Here is a 22,795-nt window from a genome sequence, read left to right on the forward strand (position 1 = left end):
GCTGCATTAAACTTGTTGTGGGCAGAGAATGTGTCCACCACCTCTATTATATTGTACTCTAAGTGTTTAGTACAGGACTCTGCACACAGTAATGGCTCAAAAAATACCACTGATCTGAAAAACTGGCACACCTTATCGTTGAAATTAATCTTCATCTTCATATTTCCATATTTCTACCTACTTACAACAAAAAAGTTCTTTTGTGAGATGACAGGCTGCTTCTTTTTTTTTAATATGGTCTTTTCTGAAATTTGTATAATGTCATTTTAATGCAAAGAACATGTAAATGAGAGGGAAAAGAAGTTCTGATTTACTATGAAACAAATTTCTTCTGAGTCTTGAAATACAAATTCAAAGTGTCAGTTAACACAAACAAATAATTTGGACACTTCCACTACAAAAATACTCTGTGGTGCTATATGAATACTAAAAAAAATATTTAGTCTGAAGTATCCTTAAAACTAAGGCCAAAGCCAATTTTGGGTCTCAATCACTTAGCTAATTTGCTTATGAAGAAACAGCCAGCATGATGCCTGCAATTAGAAGTTATGTACATATCTTTAAAGCTGTTACTTTCCCCTACTTGTAATTTATTTTGTGTCTGTCTTCCCAGCTAGATTAACTCCTTGAAGGCAGGAATCGATCTACAAATTCTACTGTACTTCCCAAGCGTGTAGTACAGTTTTCTGCAGAGTAAGCACTTAATAAATTGATTGACTGATGAATTGGACATGGTCCAGTGAGTTTGAACCAGCTAAATGGGCATTTAAATGAGGAATTCACATGGTGTCCTTGTTTTGTTGCCTGTCTCCCACCCCCTAGACTGTGAGCCCATTGTTGGGTAGGGAATGTCTCTATTTGTTGCTGAATTGTACTTTCCAAGCGCTTAGTACAGTGCTCTGCACACACTAAGTGCTCAATAAATACAACTGAATGAATGAATGAGAACAAAATTACTGAGTTTTAATTCTAACAAGAAGTACCAAAATCTGCCCGTTGTCTCTGTAGGAACTATAGCAGATGGAAAATTAAAGTCTGAAAAGCACAAATTTTTTTTCATTTCATATTTAAAACCATTTTTCATGCAACTTCAAGTGTTTCTAAAACAGTAAAGGTAGTTAGGAGTTGGTCAAATTCAGCAATGAAAATCTGTGTCCATCTTTGGCTTCCTCAGTACACATAGGTCTTAATAGAATAATTGGTCCAGAAGCTAAACCTTTTTTTAGCTAAAGGCTAACAATTCATCTCTTAACTTCCCCACCTCCAAAGGAGAATGTGACAACTATAGTATTCATTTAGTGATAAAAATTTCACAGTCAGAAATGGTCAGACTCTTACAAGTCTTCTTTTACGAGAAGAAAACATAATAAAGTTCAAAAAGAAAGCAATAGAGTTTATGGAGGGGATATGGAGTAACATTCACACTCTTTTCTGATGTACCCATTATGACTCTTTAATTACAAAAAAACCTTCTTTCTAAGCAGTTTCTGGTAATAACTATTGACAATAATTATGCTTTGCAGTTATCAGAAATGACACATTTCATTCTAAGGGAGCTCATTTTCTCTTCACTTATGTCTGCAAAAGGCAATTACCATATAAGGAGGAAAATTTCAATTTTCTTCCAAGGAATTCCATGGGATTTTCAGATATGAATTATTGTGTTTCACAAAACCCCTAATGAAGCAAAGCTTTATGTGCCCATTATGGGTAGAAAAGGCAAAGAGAGGTTCAGCAACTTATTTGCCATCACACAAGGTGACAGTGCCTAAGTCGGGAAAATTTAGCCACAGGTAGCCAACAGGGCACAAAGACATACTTTTTCATGCCAACTAATTGAAAGTTCCATATGCAAGATTTTTATAATATAATACTATATTTCATTCATGGAGTACAATAAAAAATATTCTCAGCCATATTCCCTCCTTCCAGCCCACTATGGGAAGATATTGAAGGAGGCTTTTATTACACATGAGCCAGCACACAGAGGCACACTCTCGCTCTCCATTTCTCTTTCTCCCCCCAACTTCTTTGTTTTTGAAGGCAACATTACTGACAGTAATGTGGCTGAAAAGACTGATATGCAACTGACACTTTTTTTTTTACAGAGGAAAGTTAAAGATTTTTTTTTCTCTTCCCCACCTCCAAAGGAAAAAAAATAAACAATGGCATTCCATACAATAAGATTTTCACAGAGAGAAATAGTCTAATAGTCTTCTGAATAAAAAGAAAACACAATAAAGATGATACAGAATGTTGAACTGATGTGTTTTCCACTTACAAGGCCTGTTGCTGTTTTTCAGACTGCCTCTGGGTACCCTGATCTTCCCCAAGCCTCCACTCAAGGGGAACCCTGTTTTTGATTGCTGCAGCCAGGTTGAACTGTCTACTGCAATTTTTTCCCCAACAAACTCTGCTATATCAGATGGCTAGAAAATGTCCTTCACTAGGACTTTAAAATGTTGTTCTATCTTACACGCTTGTGCATGCTCCATTTCAGTTCTCCATATAGCAGCTGTTCAGGAATCCTATCATCCATTTTCATCACATGTCCCTCCTAGTAAATTGTTTCATGATGAACATCATTGGTGAGCAGACTGTATTCCAAGACCTCATTGTAGGTAATTTTGCCAGACCATTCAATAGTGAAAATGGTTCATACTTGATGCTTGTGAAACTGTCCAAGAATCTGGGTGAGCCTTTCTTGGTAAGGACAGGGAACCACCATAGCTTTATAGACCTTCAATTTGGTGTGAAATCCGATGGTTTGTGTGGTGAGCCCACAGCAAGCTGACGCCTTAGTGACTGTTTGTGATCCTGTGAACAACAATGGGATCTGACTGTCCCATTGTCTGTCCCCCCCCCCCCCCCCCCGTTTAGACTGTGAGCCTGTCATTGGGCAGGGACTGTCTCTGTTGCCGAATTGTACATTCCAAGCACTTAGTACACTGCTCTGCACATAGTAAGCGCTCAATAAATACTATTGAATGAATGAATGAACAACAAGGAAGAGACTCGCAAAGACACTGATGGGCTCTACCTAAGACAGGGGATTGCTGGCCTGTGGGGGTGGAGCATGGAGGGAGGTGTGGTCTTCTCTCCCAGTTCTACACAGTAACAGGACTGAACCAATCAATGACTGTCAAGTAGAGTCCCAGCTGCGATGCCCAAGGCAGATAAGCAGCGTGAAGCAGCAGCAGCAGCAGCAGCAGCAGCGAGCAGCAGCAGCAGCAGCGTGGCGCAGTGGAAAGAGCACGGGCTTTGGAGTCAGGGCTCATGAGTTCGAATCCCAGCTCTGCCACTTGTCAGCTGTGTGACTGTGGGCGAGTCACTTCACTTCTCTGTGCCTCAGTTCCCTCATCTGTAAAATGGGGATTAAGACTGTGAGCCCCACGTGGGACAACCTGATTCCCCTGTGTCTACCCCAGCGCTTAGAACAGTGCTCTGCACATAGTAAGCGCTTAACAAATACCAACATTATTAGATAAAAGGTGGTCATTTTAAATCATGAGGAGGCACACAGAAGGCACCCAGAGGCACGGAAGCAGAGAAGCAACACAGAGGCATGCAGAGAGCAGCACAGAGGCACACAAAGGAGCACATGCAGAGAAGCAGCACAGAGGCACACAGAGGAAGAAGCACTTAGGAGCAGCAGGAGAGCAGCACTCCAAAGCAGCAGAAGGCAGCAGCACTTGGAATCAGAAAGAAGAAGCATTGGCGGAAGGGGCTCCTTTGATCAGTAGACTGGTATTGGACCCTTGGTGAAGTGGAGTGAGTGTGTGTATGTGCCACTCCCCTGAATGTTGGTAAAACTAAGTAAAAAACTTTTCACAGTAACCTTGGTAATCAGAGGTGTGGTATGACCTTATTAAGTGTCACTGAGGCTCAACCAGTCCCGGAAGGTCCTGTTAGGGGAAGCAGCGTGGCTCAGTGGAAAGAGCACGGGCTTGGGAGTCAGAGGTCATGAGTTCGAATCCCAGCTCTGCCATTTGTCAGCTGTATGACTGTGGGCAAGTCACTTCACTTCTCTGTGCCTTAGTTACCTCATCTGTAAAATGGGGATTAACTGTGAGCCTCACGTGGGACAACCTGATTACCCTGTATCTCTCCCAGCGCTTAGAACAGTGCTCAGCCCATAGTAAGCGCTTAACAAATACCAACATTATTATTATTATTATTTGGCATGAACCGGGGGCTCGTGACAGTTTATCACCAAACTCTGTAATGGTTGACTTATTGAATGCTTACTGTGTGTAGAGAGAGCATTCATTCATTCATTCAATCATTTATTGAGTGCTTACTCTGTGCAGAGTACTGTACTAAGCGCTTGGAAAGTACAATACAGCAATAGAGAGACAATTACACTCTAGAGGACTGAGAATCAATGGCATTTATTAAGCTCTTAAAGTGGAAAAGACACTGCTTAGGGAATCGGACGACTTCAGTTCTCGTTCAGGTTGTTTCTACAGCTAACATGGGCAAAGATCCCACACGCACTTTGCAGTGTATGGCATCCCCCTGGCCCCCGCTCCTATACACACTTGCCTCTGTGCCCCAGTTGACCTATAACTGGCAGGGATAAGAGAATTTGAGTGGCTTTGCACATGCCACAAGCACTCTAATAATTTCCTCTGCTCAGGTTCTTGGTCTTGAAGTCTCAGGACCTGAGGCTCAATCGTTTTTCCTGACAGTATACTCCATCATTTCATTCTTCAGGAGTCTGACATTCAGCTGTTTTGTTAGTTTGAATGCCACTATGTGTGAAACTTTGGAATCTGTGGGGCAACAATAAGGCCAGTCCCAAGCATCCCACATAGCAGCAGTAATAAAGGTATTCTTCAGGTCTCACTGCTTAGAGCTGGGGGACAACCAAGATGTCTGGTTATTATTTGGTAAAGTCAAAGATTGAGTTTTGAAAGGAGGCCTGTGTGTAATTGGTGAATGTGGGTGGGATGGAGGTTTCTATTATTTCCCAAATTCCAATGGTTAGAATCAGGTTTCCTGGAGTTAGTCCTGGAGATTTTAGAGACCAGGCTAGAGAAAGAGAAAGGACAGAAGAGGATTTCAGGTAATCTGGGGGGCAGGGGAGGGGGGAGAAATGCATGTGTATGTATTTATGCTTTCATTCCCCACAGCCAGGTGGATCAGAACTAGAAAAGAAGGTCTAGGGGTACCAGGCCCCTTAAAATATTGACACATTCAAATATTTTCACCAAATCCATCTCCTGAATTCTCAAATCAACCTTGTGAGATGAGTAAGAGGAGTGCCATAAGCTCTCCATTTACAGATCAGGAAACTGATGTAGAGTTACTTGCAGAGTTCACTGAAGAAGCAATGGAAGACTCAGATGGAGAGACCAATCAATGACCCTTCTTCACGAGCCTTCCTTTTACCTAGAACTCCTTTCCCCTTCACATCTTGTGGAACACTACTCGCCCCATCTTCAAGGCCATTCAGAAATCACATCACCTCCAGTAGGCCTTCCCTGATTAATCTCTCATCTTCCCACCCTAAATCTCTCCCAAATATAGTAGTTAGTAGTAGTAATGGTATTTATTATGTGCTTATTATGTGCAAAACACTGTACTCATTCACTCCCACAGCTGCAATTACCATTGCTACATTGATGGTTCCCATATTTACCTCTCCAGTCTCACATTTCCTGCTACCTTCAGAACTTCTCTACCGGGATGTCCCTCTGACACTTCAAATTTAACATGTCCAAAATAGAACTCATCTTCCCACCCAAACTCTCCCCAAGACTTTTACATCACTGTAGGCAACGTCACCATCCACCCTGTCTCACAAACCTTAGCATTTATCCTTAACCCATCATCACTCTCATTCAATCTGCACATTCAATCTGTGACTAAATCCTGTCAGTTCTAGCTTCACACTACCTCTAGAAACTGCCATCCATTCAAACCCTAATCCAAGCAAGTATATTCTGCATTGATTACTGCACCCATCAGCTTCCTTGCTAACCTCCCTTACCTCCTGTCTCTCGTTCATACTTCATTCCTCTGCCCAGATTATTTTTCTATAAAAAATCCAGTCCATGTCTCCCCACTCTGCATCACACTGAAACTCCTTCCCATTGGTTTTAAAACACTCAATCAGCTCTCTCCTCCTACCTTATCTCACTAATCACCTACTACAACCCAGCCTGCACACTTCACTTTAACACCAAACTACTCACTGTACCACTATCTCATCTATCTTGCTACTATCCCTTGCCTGTGTCCTCCCTCTGTCAGGGAACACCCTCTCCGTTCATATCTGACAGACCACCGCTCTCCCCGTTTTTAAAGCCTTCTTAAAATCATATCCAAGAGGATATATTTCCCCTATCTGTAAATTATTTTAATGTCTTTCTCTCCCTCTAGACCGTAAGCTCCTTGTGAGTAGAGATGCTTACCAAATCTGTTAGATTTTACTATCCCAAGCACTTAGTACAGTGCTCTGCACAAAGCAAGTGCCCAAGAAATATGATTAATAGAGACCTTCCTGACATGGCCCTCATTTCCCCTATTCGCCCTCCCTTCCAAGTTGCGTATACACTTGGATCTGTACTGCTTAAGCACTTGTATTCTCCCCACCCCCTGCACTTAATAAATACCATTGATTGATTGACTGACTGCTAACTAAGCATTTGGAAAAAAACACACAGATGGGAATTAGATCAGGTCCCACTGCAAGGCCCTGAGGAAGCAGCATGGAGGTCCAGTAGAGGAGGACGCCATGGGCCCAGAATACTGTGGTGAGAAGTGGCACTCGCTTGTATGGTGGAGAGAGAGAGGTTGGGGAGCGTGATCCTTGCACTCTGTGGGGCACAGGGAATGCCAGAAGTAAGACAACGGGAACGTAATGTGGGGGTAGCAGATTCCCAGAGGATTTGCTCAGCCTACTTCAACTCTTCTGTATCACCTATGCACTTGGGTACCCACACACTCCTGCTGTACTTACATACATAACTTTTTTTTTTGAATGATACTTGTTAAGTACTTATTATGTGCCAGGCACTGTACTGTACTGCGATGGGATAGATACAAGATAATTAGGTTGGACATGATCTCTGTCCCACATAGAGCAGCATGGCCTAATGGAGAGAGCACAGGACTGGGAGTCAAAACCTGGGCTATAATCCCAGCTCTGCCACTTGTCTACTGTGCGACCTTGGATGAGTCACTTCACTTCTCTGTGCCTCAGTTACTTAATGTGTAAAATGAGGATTAAGACTGTGAGCCCCATGTGGACTATGTCCAACATAATTAACTTGTATCTGCACCAGCACTTAGTACAGTGTCTGGCACATAATAAGCATTTTAAAAATACCATAAAAAAATAAGGCTCCCAGTCTTAATCCCCATTTGACTGATGAGATAACTGACCTATATAGAATCAATCAATCCCACTGAGTAGTTATTGTGTGCAGAGGACTGTACTAAATGCTTGGGAGAGTACAATGTAACAGAGGTGGAATATGTGTTCCCTGCATATAACAAGCATACAGTCTAGAGGGGAAGAAAGACACTAATATAAATTACAGATATATATGTACATATTGTGGGGCTGAAGAAGGTGTGAATGAGGTCAAATCCAAGTGCAAGGGCCATACAGAAAGGAGCAGGAGAAGAGGAAATGAGGGCTTAGTCAGGGAATGCCTCGTTGGAGGAGATTTGCTTTTAATGAGGTTTTGAAGGTGGGGAGAGTCTGTGAGATGTGAACAGGAAGGGTGTTCCAGGACAGAGGTAAGATATGGGCAAGAAGTTAATGGCCTGGGAATGTGTCTACCAATTCTGTTATACAGTACTCTCCCAAAAGCTTAGTACAGTACTCTGTACACTATAAGTGCACAATAAATATGATTGACAGATTGATAGACATGGTTGAGGTACGTGAATAGGTTGGCTTTAGAGGAGCAAAGTGTGCAGGCTGGGTTGTAGTAGGAATTCAGGGAGGTATGGTGGGCCAGGAAGGGATGGCAGGCAAGATGATTGAGTGATTAAGTGATTTGTCCTAGGTCACACAGTATGAGGTGGCAGAGCCGGGATTAGAATGCAGATCCTCTAAGTCCCAGGCCCGGGCTCCTTCCACTAGGCAACACTGCTTCTCAAATTAGTACTCTACTGCTTTCTGCTACCTGTAATTCATTTTAGTGTCTATCTGACTACATTTTAAGATCCTTGAGGGCAGGGCTAATATCTATTAACCCCCTGTACTCTGCCAAGCTCTGAATACAGTGTTTGCCACAGGTTAAGTGCTCAATAAATACCACTGATGGACTGATTCTTCCAAACAACCCTTTAGATAACTTTTCCCTTTCATTTTCACCAATTATTCAGGGTCAACCAGAGGGCTATAAGGGAGTAATATTTATAATGGTATTTATTGAGCACCTACTGAATTTAATACAGTACTAAGCCCTTGGAAAGTACAACAGATGTATGCGACAGGTTTCTTGCCAACAAGGAGCTTCCATTCCAATGGTCCTACCCAAACGTTTGTCCACTTCTCCACATCTAGTAGGGAATAAGTAAATACATCGCACAAATGAATTGCAAAAACAGGTCCAAGGTGGCACAGACAGACAATTGCTACCAATGCCTCTTTTTAGAAATCAAAAACCCACTCATTGCCAAGCCCTCTTGATTTTGTATGATTCTACAGCCATTAACGGATGATGTGGGGAGGAGGGAGATGGTTGTTTTTGTCAGCATGCCGGGGGATAAGTAAAATGCAAATCTATTCTGCTGGAAATATTTTCCATCTGTTATTAACTTAGTGACTCTCCCCTGTGGAGATAGAAAAATGAAATACTCAAATTTTATCTTTGAAGAATAAACATTATAGTTTAAATTTTACACACAACTGTCATGAAATTCATGGGGGTTTGCATTTATGGCCTAATTTCGTACTGGATGCAGTAACCAAGCAGAAACACAAACTGAAATCCCTGGGTCTATAATAATAATAACAGTGGGATTTGTTGAGCACTATGTGACAGGCACTGTACTAAGCGCTGGGGTGGATACAAGCAAATTGAGTTGGACACAGTCCCTGTCCCATATGGGGCTCACAGTCTTAATTCCCATTTTCCAAGTGAGGTAACTGAGGCACAGAGAAGTTACGTGACTTTCTCAAGGTCACAGAGCAGACAAGTGGTGGATCCACGATTAGAACCCAGATCCTTCTGAATCCCAGGCCTGTGCTCTAATCACTAGATCTCGCTGCTTCATACCAGATCCATGCCGCTGGGAGCCATAGAGTAGCCTCTGGAGTACTGCCAGTCAGGCAAGTTGCTTTTTTTTTTCTCCCCCAGGCCCTAAGAACTATTCGCATTCATTCATTCATTCAATAGTATTTATTGAGCGCTTACTATGTGCAGAGCACTGTACTAAGCACTTGGAATGAACAAGTCGGCAACAGATAGAGACAGTCCCTGCCGTTTGACGGGCTTACAGTCTAATCGGGGGAGACGGACAGACAAGAACAATGGCAATAAACAGAGTCAAGGGGAAGAACATCTCGTAAAAACAATGGCAAATCCGACCCAGGAATCAATGGGTGGGAGCTTCCCCTCGCAAGTGAGACTATACTTGGGATGGATGCGGTTTGTGTAGCTCCCAGAATTTAGCTCAACTAGACCAGCTGAGGGAGGACCCCAGGGATTGAGTCAAGCAGAATATTTTCTGCCCATGCAGCGTGGCCCAGTGGAAAGAGCAGGGGCCTGGGAGTCAGATGACCTGGCTTCTAATTCTGGCTCCACCACTTACCTGCTGGGTGGCCTTGGGCAAGTCACTTCACTTTCCCGTGCCTGTTGTCGCAGCTGTAAAATGAGGACTAAATACCTGTTCTCTCTCCGATTTAGGCTGCGAGCCCCATGTGGGATAGGGACTGTGTTCAGGTAGGAGCTGATCAATCAATCATATCAATCAATGGTATTTATCGGGTGCTTATTGTGTGCAGAGCACCGTACTAAGTGCCTAGGAGAGTACGGTACAGAGGAGTAGGTATAGACAATCCCTGCCCACAAGGAGCTGCCAGACTAGATGGGGAGACGGTCATTAATATAAATTACAGATGGACATGCACACTAAGGGCTTTGGGGTGAGAGGAGAATGTTGAAGTGGTTAAGGGGAACAGTCCCAAGTGAATAGGTAACTCAGAAGGGAGGGCTAAGACAGGGAAATGAGAGCTTAGGGAAGGTCTCTTGGAGGAGATGCAACTTTAGTAGGACTTTGATGTTGGGGAGAGGGGTGGTCTGTCAGATATGAAGGAGGATGTGGGCAAGGGGTCAGATTGACTTTTACCTACCCCAGTGCTTAGGAGAGTGCTCGGCACATAATAAGTGCCTAACAAACGACACAATTATTTTATTATTGAAATGTGTACAGGTCGAAAATTCACATATTCAAAAACATTCAAAACCTTACAGAGTGCATACAGTTTTTATTCTTTGCAAAGGTGAAGGGTAGAGGTTAAAACCATTGAAATAGAAGGGGGAAAACCTACACAAAATCCTGAATAAGTATATTGAAAAAAACACACAAACTAATCTTCCCACCACTCAGAACATTGCTCGATATATGGTAAGAACTTAATACCATAAGCATTAAGTGAAGTATCCAGACCCCTTAACCTTTAATTATATACCTAATGTTGTTATAAACCTGATTAGTGACAACAGAACTTTCATATGAATTTTGCTAAAGAAATAATAAATTGGTATATATACCCTTATTCCACTCATAAAGCCATGCTCAACTATGGTGCCTAACACTGAATCGTGTTTAAGAATCTAGGAATACAATACATAATGGATTTTGTCTTTCCACAAGGAAAAGTCTTAATCTTTAAATACAGGGGCTCCAACACCCTGGTGATGTCAGTTACTCTTTTCTAACCTTTTTATCCTCCCCCTTCATATACAACCACCACCACTCTCCTCACCTTCAAAGCCTTATTCAAACCACATCTCTTCCAAGAGGTCTTCCCTGATTAAGCCCCCCAACTAGATTGTGAGCCCCTCATAAACTAGCCCAAATCTTTTCTGTCAATCTATATTTCCCCTCCAAGCACCTACAACCCCTTCCGGATACTCCCCCTGGCACACTGTGTCTGCCCTCTCACCTCATGTCCTCTATCAGTACTAGCTCCTCACTAGCTTCTCAACAAACAACTCCAACCAACATTATGACTCAGTGTATATTTACTTGTCTTTTGTTAAGCATGACCACACCAAGACAAAAGAACTAACCTGCAGGAGAGATTTTTGTTTGCATTTTCCCACATAAACATAACTTTACACTTTCAGTATGACCATCTGGTTTAAGCCTCTCTCAGGGCAACCGTCTGGTGTTTTTAACTCCTCTGTGACTCACTTTGTTCCCTGAAGCCATTTCCTGACACAAAATTGCCGGAACACAGAATGCCTGCAGGTGGTACTTTCATGTTACATGCACTGTGGCTTCTCAAGCAATAGCTGTGAACTTTTTGCACCTGTTTTTTTGGCAGCTCAAGTGCTTGTGTGTTCTATGTCTGCCTTTTCTCAACTGTTTCAATATTTTTAATTTGGCACATACCGAGTTTGTCAATAAGTACTAGGATGGGCCAAGGAAAAAAGAACTGCAAATGACTCAACAAAAAAAAAAATCAGACAATACCTTGCTTGCAGAAAGGACCCTAAAATGGGCACCTAAGATCCACTGCTTGGGGTTTTTGTGGCTGTATTTAGAATAACAACCGTGGTAGTTCATTCATTCATTCAATAGTATTTATTGAGCGCTTACTATGTGCAGAGCACTGTACTAAGCGCTTGGAATGAACAAGTCGGCAACAGATAGAGACAGTCCCTGCCGTTTGACGGGCTTACAGTCTAATCGGGGGAGTCGGACAGACAAGAACAATGGCAATAAATAGAGTCAAGGGGAAGAACATCTCGTAAAAACAATGGCAACTAAATAGAATCAAGGCGATGTACAATTCATTAACAAAATAAATACGGTAATGAAAATATATACAGTTGAGCGGACGAGTACAGAGCTGAGGGGATAGGAAGGGAGAGGGGGAGGAGCAGAGGGAAAGGGGGAAAAGAGGGTTTAGCTGCGGAGAGGTGAAGGGGGGTGGTAGAGGGAGTAGAGGGAGAAGAGGAGCTCAGTCTGGGAAGGCCTCTTGGAGGAGGTGAGTTTTAAATAGGGCTTTGAAGAGGGGAAGAGAATCAGTGTGGCGGAGGTGAGGAGGGAGGGTGTTCCAGAACCACGGGAGGACGTGGCCCAGGGGTCGATGGCGGGATAGGCGAGACCGAGGGACGGTGAGGAGGTGGGCGGCAGAGGAGCGGGGCGTGCGGGGTGGGCGGTAGAAAGAGAGAAGGGAGGAGAGGTAGGAAGGGGCAAGGTGATGTAGAGCCTTGAAGCCTAGAGTGAGAAGTTTTTGTTTGGAGCGGAGCTTGATAGGCAACCACTGGAGTTGTTTAAGAAGGGGAGTGACATGCCCAGATCGTTTCTGCAGGAAGATGAGCCTGCAGGTAGTTGTTAAGTGCTTACTCTGTCCCATGCCCAGTGCTAAGCATTTATATCTATAAGGTGATTAGGTTGGGGATCACATCTATGGGGGATGGAGAAAGGGTATTTAAGCCCCATTTTACAGTTGAGGAAAGTGAGGCACAGACAAGTTAAGTGAGTTGCCCAAGGTCACATAGCAGGCAAGTGGCAAAACCAGGATTAAAAATCTGGTCCTCTGACTCTGAGGCTCAAGTTTGTTTCACTAGGTCATGCTGCTTCTCTATTTGGAACCTGATTATAAGGATGTATGGCCAACTCAAGTTTTCTACACAAAATATCCTGGACTGTTCACTTTTCAGTCCAAGCCTGGTTGTGATAGTGGGTAGGACAGGAAGAAAAAAATTCCTAGAAAGTGGAGCTGCTGTTTAGTGATGATAAGAGGAAGGGCAAGGTATCTTCCAAAAGAAAAAAAAACCTGCCACACCAAAAAACTCTCTCCTTCCTTGATCTTTTCCTGGCTTAGTTTTTTATTTTTTGGTTTCCTGTTGCAGCTGAGTGTCAGCAATAGTGATGTGATAGTAGGGATGAGTGAACACTCAGATAATTTGCTATTTCTTTACCTCTCCTATTAACAATAGCATGCTTCTACCCCCTTCCCGCCCCCCCCAAAAAAAAATGATCCCTGCATAGTGCAGACTAATGATTCAAATTTCCAGAAAGAACATCGTAGCTGAAAGGTTAGGCACAGGGCTAACCTGTGCCTGGTTTTCACTCATCTGTTAGCACACAGAGTTGCCAAGTCAGGGCAGCGAATGAATGCTTTTAGTTGAGTACCAGTGAAAGACATCCACCTAGGAAGAACAATTTGCTCCTAGTTCAGAGTGTTAAAAAGAAAAATGGCTCTGGTAAAGACCATGGCCACTGGCAGCCTGTATCTGCAACCAGGACCTCAGAGTCCCATGAATTGGCCAATGGTTTGTAGAAAAGCCTCCCATAATGGGCAAAAATGACTTTGTCCCAAGGCCCATCTTCCCTAAGATTCACCTGTCTCTGGGATGAGTTGGCAGGATTAATTTTACACTTTTCTACAAATCTAATGGCCAAGGAGGAGTGAGATCCATATTGGGATTAAGAAAGATTCTATTATCCATATTTCTTTCCTGAACCTTTCGTTTTAGAAAGAGCAAGTGAAAGTGAATTGTCTTAGACTAACCATTTGAATAACTGCATTGGTTGCTAAATTTGTCAAATTATAGATATTTTTTTAACTGCCAGCATATCAGTGTACATCAAGATATTTTGTCCTAAATACCCTCTACTTAAGCCTTTTGGAGTAAGGGAATTCATAACCTTTCAAAGCTACAAACATAGAATTTACATCTAATTATTGGGCATGCTGTCTTTCCTGTGTCATTCTGCCACAAGTTAAAAGTGGATGTATGCTGCTTTAGCAAATATGAAGCAAAAAATATTTAGGCTGAGAGATAAATGGCAGCAGAAAATGTCACTGACTTGAATTCACATGATTATCAAAAGGATTAAAACTGTTTTCTGCATTTCTTTAGGCAGAGGCATGAAGCATGTCTCAAGGAAACCATCTGGGGATATGAGAGGTCTTTCTTCATTCTGACCCCTGGTACAGACAACTTATCCACATTTTCTCCTCATTTATCCATCAAAGAACACACCCAATTTACCACATGCTTGCAAAAGTAGGGGATTATTAAAGTTAAATTGTAGTTGGATGTGAGTTTTTAGATTTAAAGTTTTACACAAGGTTGGAAAGTACTGTTCTCCTGAACAATAGAGTAACAGTGAGCCCAACTCTGCCATCTAAGTCTTTCTTAAGTTTAGAAATGCTGAGCCCTAAAGGGCCTCTGACCCCTCATGTGGTCTCCATTTAAAACGGATAATGCTTTCTTTAGGTGGAGAATTGTTCTCAGGCAGGGCTCGGTTAACTTTATCTGCTCCAACTGCTGAACACCAGGTTGTAGCGTCACGGTGTTAGAAAGCACAGAGAAGGCAGGGAACCAGGGCTGCTCTTTGTATGGCAGAATCACTAGGGACAGGCCATAACCAACAAGGTACCAGGTGATTCCCCCAAACAAGGCTAGAACTTCTGGACATGTCTAGGGTAAGGATGATGTTACTCTGAACTTTTCTTTGTCCCCCAGCCCTGACACACCCATACTTAAGTGGCTCTTCCCATTCACCCCCAAAGCTGGAGAGAGAAAGGTGACTAACCAGGAGAGGCAATTGATTTGTGCATTCATATTTAAAGTCACACGGCACTATTATTTTGGATTATCATCAAAATCAATGAGGTGGAAGGGAACTCAAGAAGTCTTTGAGGGTAGCCCTTAGTTTGTAAATTGGTTAATTCCTGAACTGTACATGATGGGTGGTCATCAAATCTATTCAAACACATTTCTGTGATTGAGATTCCACACCCACCTTTAATATTCCCTTTTCTCTTTCAAGCTTCTGCTTCTGAAAGCCCATGGGGAAAGATTCAAGCCTACCCCATCAACATTTGATTGCCTTCTTTTCAGACTAAACCACCCCACTTTCATCTTTAAAGTTTCAAAATTTCTGGATTCCACTCTATGCTGCTTACTGTTTACACATTTTCAGGACACTTCTCAGTGGGAATAGAAACTTTATTGATTAGGATTCATTTCCAATCAATCACTACATCAATCAATATGCTTACTGTGTGCGGAGCATTTGCTAAACACTGGGGAGAATACAACAGAAATGGTAGACTCGTTTCTTACACACAAAGAGCTTAGCTTACAGTCTAGACGGGGAGGGAGACAGATGTTAAAATAAATTATGGATAGGTACATAAATGCTGTGGGACTGACGGTGAGGTAAATATCAAGTGGTCTGTTCATTTGGGGACCCTCTGGGTCCCACAGCACTTATGTAAATGTCTGTAATTCATTTATTTATATTAATGTCTGTAATCCTCTAGATTGTAAATTTGTTGTGGGCAGGGAACGTGTCTGCTTTATTGTATTCTCCCAGGTGCTTAGGACAGTGCTCTGCACACAGTAAGTGCTGCTGTTGATGGTTTTTGTTAAGTGCTTATTATGCGCCAAACACTGTTCTAAGCGCTGGGGTAGATACAAGGTAATCAGGTTGTCCCACGTGGGGCTCACAGTCTTAATCCCCATTTTACAGATGAGGGAACTGAGGCAAAGAAAAGTTAAGTGATTTGCTGAAGGTCACACAGACACGTGGTGGAGTCACAATTAATGATAATGATAATAATGATGTTGATATTTGTTAAGCGCTTACTATGTGCAGAGCACTGTTCTAAGGGCTGGGGTAGATACATGGTAATCAGGTTGTCCCACATGAGGCTCACAGTCTTAATCCCCATTTTACAGATGAGGTCACTGAGGCCCAGAGAAGTGAAGTGACTTGCCCAAAGTCACACAGCTGACAAGTGGCAGAGGCAGGATTTGAACCCATGATCTCTGAATGTATGACCAAGAGCTCAGTAAATACAATTGACTGACTGACAAAAAAACCCCAAATTCTGGTGATCACTATGGGTTTGTGGCTAAATTGAAGATCAAATCTACAAATTCACATGTGAGCGAGCATTAACCACTGGAGAGCAAATAGGGCAGTGGCATAACAAGGGTAAGACTGATGGGACAATTGCCCCAGTTCTAGCCGAATGAGAGGTACAAGAGGAAACCACTCTTTTCAGCTCTGCAAGTCATCTCCAGTCTACATCTTTATCCTTCAAAACTGGCTGACAAAACTAATTTATTATGCATCTAGAATAGTGCTCTCTGCACACAGTAAGCATTCAATAAATACCTTGGATAGAAAGATCAATTCACCAATGGTATTTATTGAGCATTTGCTGTGGGCAAGTGCCAGACTAAGCACTTGGGAAAGTACAATACAACTAAGGTGGTAGATGCAATTCCTATCCAAAAAGAGCTTACAGTGTATAGTGGGAGACAAGCATTAAAATGGATTAAGGATAGGGAAATGTTAAAGTAATTCTGATTATGTTCAAATTTCTCCCAAAATATGATGCTCATTTAAGGCGACCAGATTTCTGGTCACCTTAGGTGGGGGTCAGGATGGAACCTAAGATATAGAGGGGGTTGAAAAGTAAACAGGAGAAGGGGCAAAATAGAGGGGAAAGGGCAAAAGGAAATTAAGAGGAGAAAGGAAGATGGGGGAAGGCAATGCAGGGCGGAAGTATAGGGAAGAAAAGAGACAAAAAGGAAAATGGAGACAGGAGAAGAGAAATGAGAGGGGGAATGGTGAGCAAAACCCACCCCACACTGCCAGCACCTCTGCTTCGGCCTCTACTTCCATCTCTACTTCCACCTGATGGCAGTCCCATTGGCCTCAGTCACTCATTTCTTCCAGAGTACCAGATGGCAGTTTCAAGTATGAGAAGCAGTGTGGCCTCGTGGGAAGAACATGGTCATGGGAGTCAGAAGGACCTGGGTTTTAATCCCAGTCCTGCCACTTGTCTGCTGCAGGACCTTGGATAAGTCACTAGAGAAGCAGCATGTCTCAGTGGAAAGACCCCAAGCTTGGGAGTCAGAGGTCATGGGTACGAATCCCGGCTCTGCCGCATGTCAGCTGTGACCTTGGGTAAGTCACTTAACTTCCTTGCGCCTCAGTTACCTCATCTGTAAAATGGGGATGAAAACTGTGAGCCCTACATGGGACAATCTAATTACATTGTATCTACCCCAGTGTTTAGAACAGTGCTTGGCACAGAGTAAGCGCTTAACAAATACCAACATTATTATTATTATTCACTTCTCTGAGCTCCGTTGACCGCATCTGAGCCCCACTGCGGGCCTCGTGGGACATGGACTGTGTCCAACCTGATTAGCTTGTATCTACCACTGCACTTAGAATAGCATCTGACAAATAGTAGGCACTATACAAACGCTATAAAAAAGTATATAAGCAAAGGCCGTGGTGGCTGTTGTTGCCACCAAAGAGGAAGAAGTGGAGGAAGAAAAGGTGGTGAAAAGGGAGGTGCAGTGTCTTGCTTGCCGCCATATCAGTGTCACTGTGCCAGAAAAAGGGAGTAAGACAGTGACCCTCAGGCCAAAGGTGGAACTTCAATGGGTCTCATTTAAGCTTTTCAGGTAAGAGGAAGGAAGACATACAGTCATCTTAAAAGGTTCATTGTACCTATTTACCTCAGGATAAAATGGACTGGAAACACACTGCCTGCTTTAAGTAAAAGAAAGATGGAGTCTAACCTCTCTGAATTTGGAGATCACCAATGGGAGCCAATGGACGGTCCTATTCAAGCAACAAGGGATTAAATTGAGCCATGTACTACTTAATGTGCATAAACAATCACTCACAAAGCATTTCCTTTGAAACATAATTTATGGAATTGTTCATCAGAAGTAGAAACAGCCTCAATTAGATAAAATAAATGAACCATTTAATTAATTTGTGACAAGCCCATGGGTGCCCAGAAAAACAAAATCATATCTAAAATTAGTTGACGACAGTCCACTAGAGTGGTTGGTGGTTGCTTTCCCTGTATTAAAAATGCATACAATTGACACCTTTTAACATTTGTCTTTTATCTGTCTAACCAAAAAAAATTAATTTTCTCAGTCAAAAGGAGAAAAACAAAAGAGCAGGTTAGTGCTACGTATGGCTTTTAGGAAGAGGAAATTGCATTAGTTAAGGGAAACGAGAAATTTTGGGTGCAGCTGTCACTATTGAAGTAAAACAAAAGGCAGAGAAAAGTGTTCTAATAATGCACAATTAAAATTATTCCTGTTTCTTCCCCCTCCCTCCCTAATTGCTACTTGTGCCTAGCCAAGATAAGCATTCCATAAACTGCTTAGTTCTCATCCTATACAGACTGCCTGCCATACAATTATGCATTATTCAGAGCCTTCTAGAGTTCTGGCCACTTAATAATGAATTTCATGGTTCAAAAAAACCCCGCTAAAATGTACAGTACTAGTTTCCCGTAGAAGGAAAAACCCATATGGTATTTTTACAAGAGTTATTGCAGTTCCTACAGAGTTTCATTACTTCTAATTATAAACTGGTTTTACTATCCATGGTAAAAGGGACAAAATTGCTTCATAATTTAATGTTTCATTTAACAGATCCAAACTCTAAGTAAGCAAGTTTTTTTAGAACATATTTATCCTACCACGTACAGTGTAGTGGCTTTTAAGTGAAGGAAAACATAACTGCATTTGGATAATACTAATCATAATTAATGAATGAATTAATGGAAACCATTTGTAAGACCATCTTCACTTTCTAATATAATGTTTTCATAACTATGGAATGACTATCTGAACCAAGCACATTTTTGAAGAGATACATGTGGTAGCAAAATCAGGATGGGGACCGTACTTGTATGAGACCAATCTGCTAAAGCATCAAGGTAACGAGAGTAGGAATCGTATGGGCAATTAGATGAATTATTTTTGGAGCCATTTTCCATTACTCCAGCTTCTTAACCAGCTGGAGGGACTTTGATATGTCAGCCTTCTAAACCAACTGTTTTATTCCTTAACCTCCAGGGCTCAAACCAGCCACCTCCAATCACTCTTGAAAATTTGGCTCAGAGCAGCCCCTCTTAGTCCAGTTAGAGTCAGTATAAATACAGTCCATCTTCTCATATCAACAATACCTCCTCCACTAAGGTCCCTTCTCTTTAGTCAGAACTCAGAGATGGAACCAAGTTGGAAAGATTCCCTCCATTCAGGGATCCACGTACTGTGCTTTGTTGAGATGTGGATGAGGCTTATTGAAGGAACTGAGATTTAAGGGGGGCCGAGGGAATATTTCCACCTCTAAGGGTCACACCTACAGAGTTTTCAGTACTCTATCAGTCTCGACTATGGGAGGGAGAGTCACACAGAGGCATATCCATTCCATTCCTAGCTTGGGTAGTGGTTAGAGAGTGGAAGGCAATCTGTTACAAGTCAAAACTCACCTGTGCTGGGCAGCAACGGCACGGGAGAGAGTCGAGGGTGGAGACTCATTTACTGCATGGAAGGAGGCAATGGTAAACCACTTCTGGATTTTTACCAAGAAAACTCTATGGATACACTATCAGAATGATGGCAGATGGAAGTGGGATGTTCTGGTAGAGATGTGTCCATGGCGTCGCTAAAGGTCGGACACGATTCGAGAGCATAAGACAACAGCAACAACGGGGAATATTTCTATGTGTCATCCCTGTTAGCATATAAACTGGAGGACCTCAGTTTTAATCCTAGCTCTGCCACTTGCCTGCTCTGTGACTTTGGGCAAGTTGATTTCTCTGTGCCTCAGCTTCCTCATCTGTAAAATGGAGATTAAATACTCCTGCCTACTTAGAATGTGAGTCCTACATGTGATAGGAACTGTGTCTGATGTGATCATCTTGTATCTACCCTAGTGTTTAGTACAGTGCTTGGCACAGAGTAATCACTTAATACCATCATTTTCATTATTTTTATTATTATTGAGTAGTATGTTAAGCATTCAATATATTTTCCAGTTATCAACAAAATGATATGTCCCATAAAGAGGGAAATAAAATTATTTGCTAAAAGCTCTTCAGTTATTTCATGAGATTACTAAGAATCATAAAATTATTCGTCATGATACGGTTCTAATCACACCCTCATAACCAACTTTCTTACCCTTGAATTTTACCTTGGGATTCAACTTGACACGTTCCTCTGTGGGATTTTAGTCCTAGGTAGTATGCAAAACTTAACATTTACTTTGGATACCTTGTCTTTTGATCAAAATGTTTTTTCTTGGCAAATAATTTTCTAAAAAAAGAAAACCACCATTCTCCTGTTATTATTACTAGTTTTCATTTTTCCTTGGTTTAACAGTGGTTGTATGCTCTATGCTAGTCAATGCTCTACAGACATCAAGAGTTTCATCCTACATCAGCAAAGAGGCTGATGCAGTAGCCAAGGTGGGATAGGATAAGTGCTTGGATCAGCATAGTAGCAGTTTGGATGGAGAGGGAAAGGGAGGATTTTAGTGATGTTGTGAAGGTAGGACTGACAGGATTTTGTGACAGGTTGATTACATGGACTGAGTGAGAGAGATGAGCTGAGGATAAAGCCAAGGTTATGGGCTTGTTGATTACTGTATCTGCACCAGACTGTGAGCCCGTCACTGGGCAGGGACTGTCTCTATCTGTTGCCAAATTGTACATTCCAAGCACTTAGTACAGTGCTCTGCACGAAGTAAGTGCTCAATAAATACTATTGAATGAATGAATGAATGAATGCTGACTTCCCTCCCCTCCTCTCTCTCCCCTCTCCAGTCCATACTTCACTCTGCTGCCTAGATAATTTTTAAAAAACATGTTCAGTTCCTATCTCTCCATTCTTTAAGAACCTAAAGTGGTTGACCATCTCTGCTTAAGTTCTACTCCCCTTTCCCTTTTGCACTTAGACCTCTACCCTTCGAACACCTGATATTCACCCCACCCACAGCACTTATGTCCATATCCATCATTCATTTTATTGTCTATCTCCCCCTCTAGACTGTAAACCCCATGTGGGCAGGGAATGTGTCTACCAACTCAGTTGTATGATAGTCTCCCAAGACCTTAGCACAGTTCTCTGCACACAGTAAGCCTCAATAAATACCACTGATTGATTGACTTATTAGTGATAATGCAAATGACACTTCTGCTGCATGTTTGTTGATTTGGGAAGGCTCTTCAAAGCAAATTAAATTAATCGGCAACAGATCCTTTTTTGCCTCCATCTTATAATAGCAATGATAATGATCTTAGTAGTGTTTATTGTACTCTCCCAAGCACTTACTACATTGCTCTGCACACAGTAAGCACTCAATGTTTGATTATTAATTGATTGTTCATTAAGTGCTCACTATGTGCTTCGACTTGCCTAATCCCAGCTCTGCCACTTGTCTGCCATGTGACTGTGGGCAAGTCACTTAACTTCTCTGTGGCTCAGTTACCTCATCTGTAAAATGGGGATTAAGACTGTGATCCCCACGTGGGACAACCTGATTCCCCTGTGTCTACCCCAGCGCTTAGAACAGTGCTCTGCACATAGTAAGCGCTTAACAAATACCAACATTATTATTATTATTGTTATTACCAAACACCTTATCATGGCAGGAGAGTTTGCATAAGCTGATGAAGTTTAGAGCTATGCCAAATAGAGTTACCCATAATGGAAAGGTCTAAGCCAAAGCGTCAAAGTTGATTCTCCTGTGTTGGGCAGTAGTAGTTTGGTAAAGAGTCAAAGGTGGATGATCAAACGATCAAAACATTGATCAAAGACAATGGCAGAGAATCATTTTTGCTGCTTCGAAGATGGCAATGGTAAACCACTTCCATATCTTTACCAAGAAAACTGTATGGACACACATATCAGAACAACTTGACAGAAGATGGGACATTCTGAAGAAGGTGTGTCCATGGAGTCGCTATGGGTCAGAAACAACTCAATGGCATTTGAAGAGAATGTGCGAAGACTCTGAAGAGCACTCTCTCCACCTTCAAAGTTTTACTGACGGGACCTCTCCCAAGAGGCTTTCCCCAACTAGGCCCTCATTTCCTCTTCTTCCACTACCTTCTGCGTCAGCCTTGCACTCCAATTTGCACCTTTATTCACCCTTCCCTCAGCCCCGTACCACTTATGTACATAGTGCCTAGTACAGTGCTCTGCACACAGTAAGCGTTCAATAAATACGACTGACTACCTATCTGTAATGAATTTATTTGCATGCCACATGACAAATGGGCCACATGGGGCCCTGGTTTCTAAACCTGGCTCTGCCACTTGTCTGCTATGTGACCTCGGGCAAGTCACTTAACTTCTCTAAGCCTCAGTTTCCTCATCTGTAAAATTCATTCATTCAATCATATTTATTGAATGCTTTCTGTGTGCAAAACACTGTACTAAGTATTTGGGAGAGTACACCACAACAACAGACACATTCCCTGTTCACAATGAGCTCACAGTCTAGAGCAGGAGACAAACACTGTTATAAATACATAAATAAATTCTTAACAATCAGTCATATTTACTAAGCACTTACTGCGCGTTGAACACTGTATTAAGAACTGTACTAAGCACTTGGGAGAGTACAATATAACAATACACCACAATTACCATTATTATCCATGCTTTAGCATCATCAAGAATCTGAACATTTAAATTCCCCTTCACAGTTTTGCCAGTTTGTGTTGGACGTTGTTTCCACCGCAATGGGTGTATTCACATCTTTGTAGAAAGTTGTTTTCTTTCTCACGGTTTGA

The 22,795-nt window shown here is 42.2% G+C and overlaps 1 protein-coding gene and 1 non-coding gene across 5 annotated transcripts in view; one reads left to right on the top strand and one right to left on the bottom strand.

Annotated features, from left to right (window-relative positions):
* The window catches only part of CNTN4 (contactin 4), an 893,626-nt gene that overhangs the window by 297,729 nt on the left and 573,102 nt on the right, over window positions 1–22,795 (bottom strand). The window lies entirely within an intron of this gene.
* Window positions 19,336–19,473, top strand: LOC114806791. The gene has a single exon (XR_003754853.1). It is a non-coding gene; the product is annotated as a small nucleolar RNA SNORA7 (small nucleolar RNA).

This window comes from Ornithorhynchus anatinus, chromosome X1 (genome assembly GCF_004115215.2).
Source record: "Ornithorhynchus anatinus isolate Pmale09 chromosome X1, mOrnAna1.pri.v4, whole genome shotgun sequence".
NCBI classification, from domain to species: Eukaryota; Metazoa; Chordata; class Mammalia; order Monotremata; family Ornithorhynchidae; genus Ornithorhynchus; species Ornithorhynchus anatinus.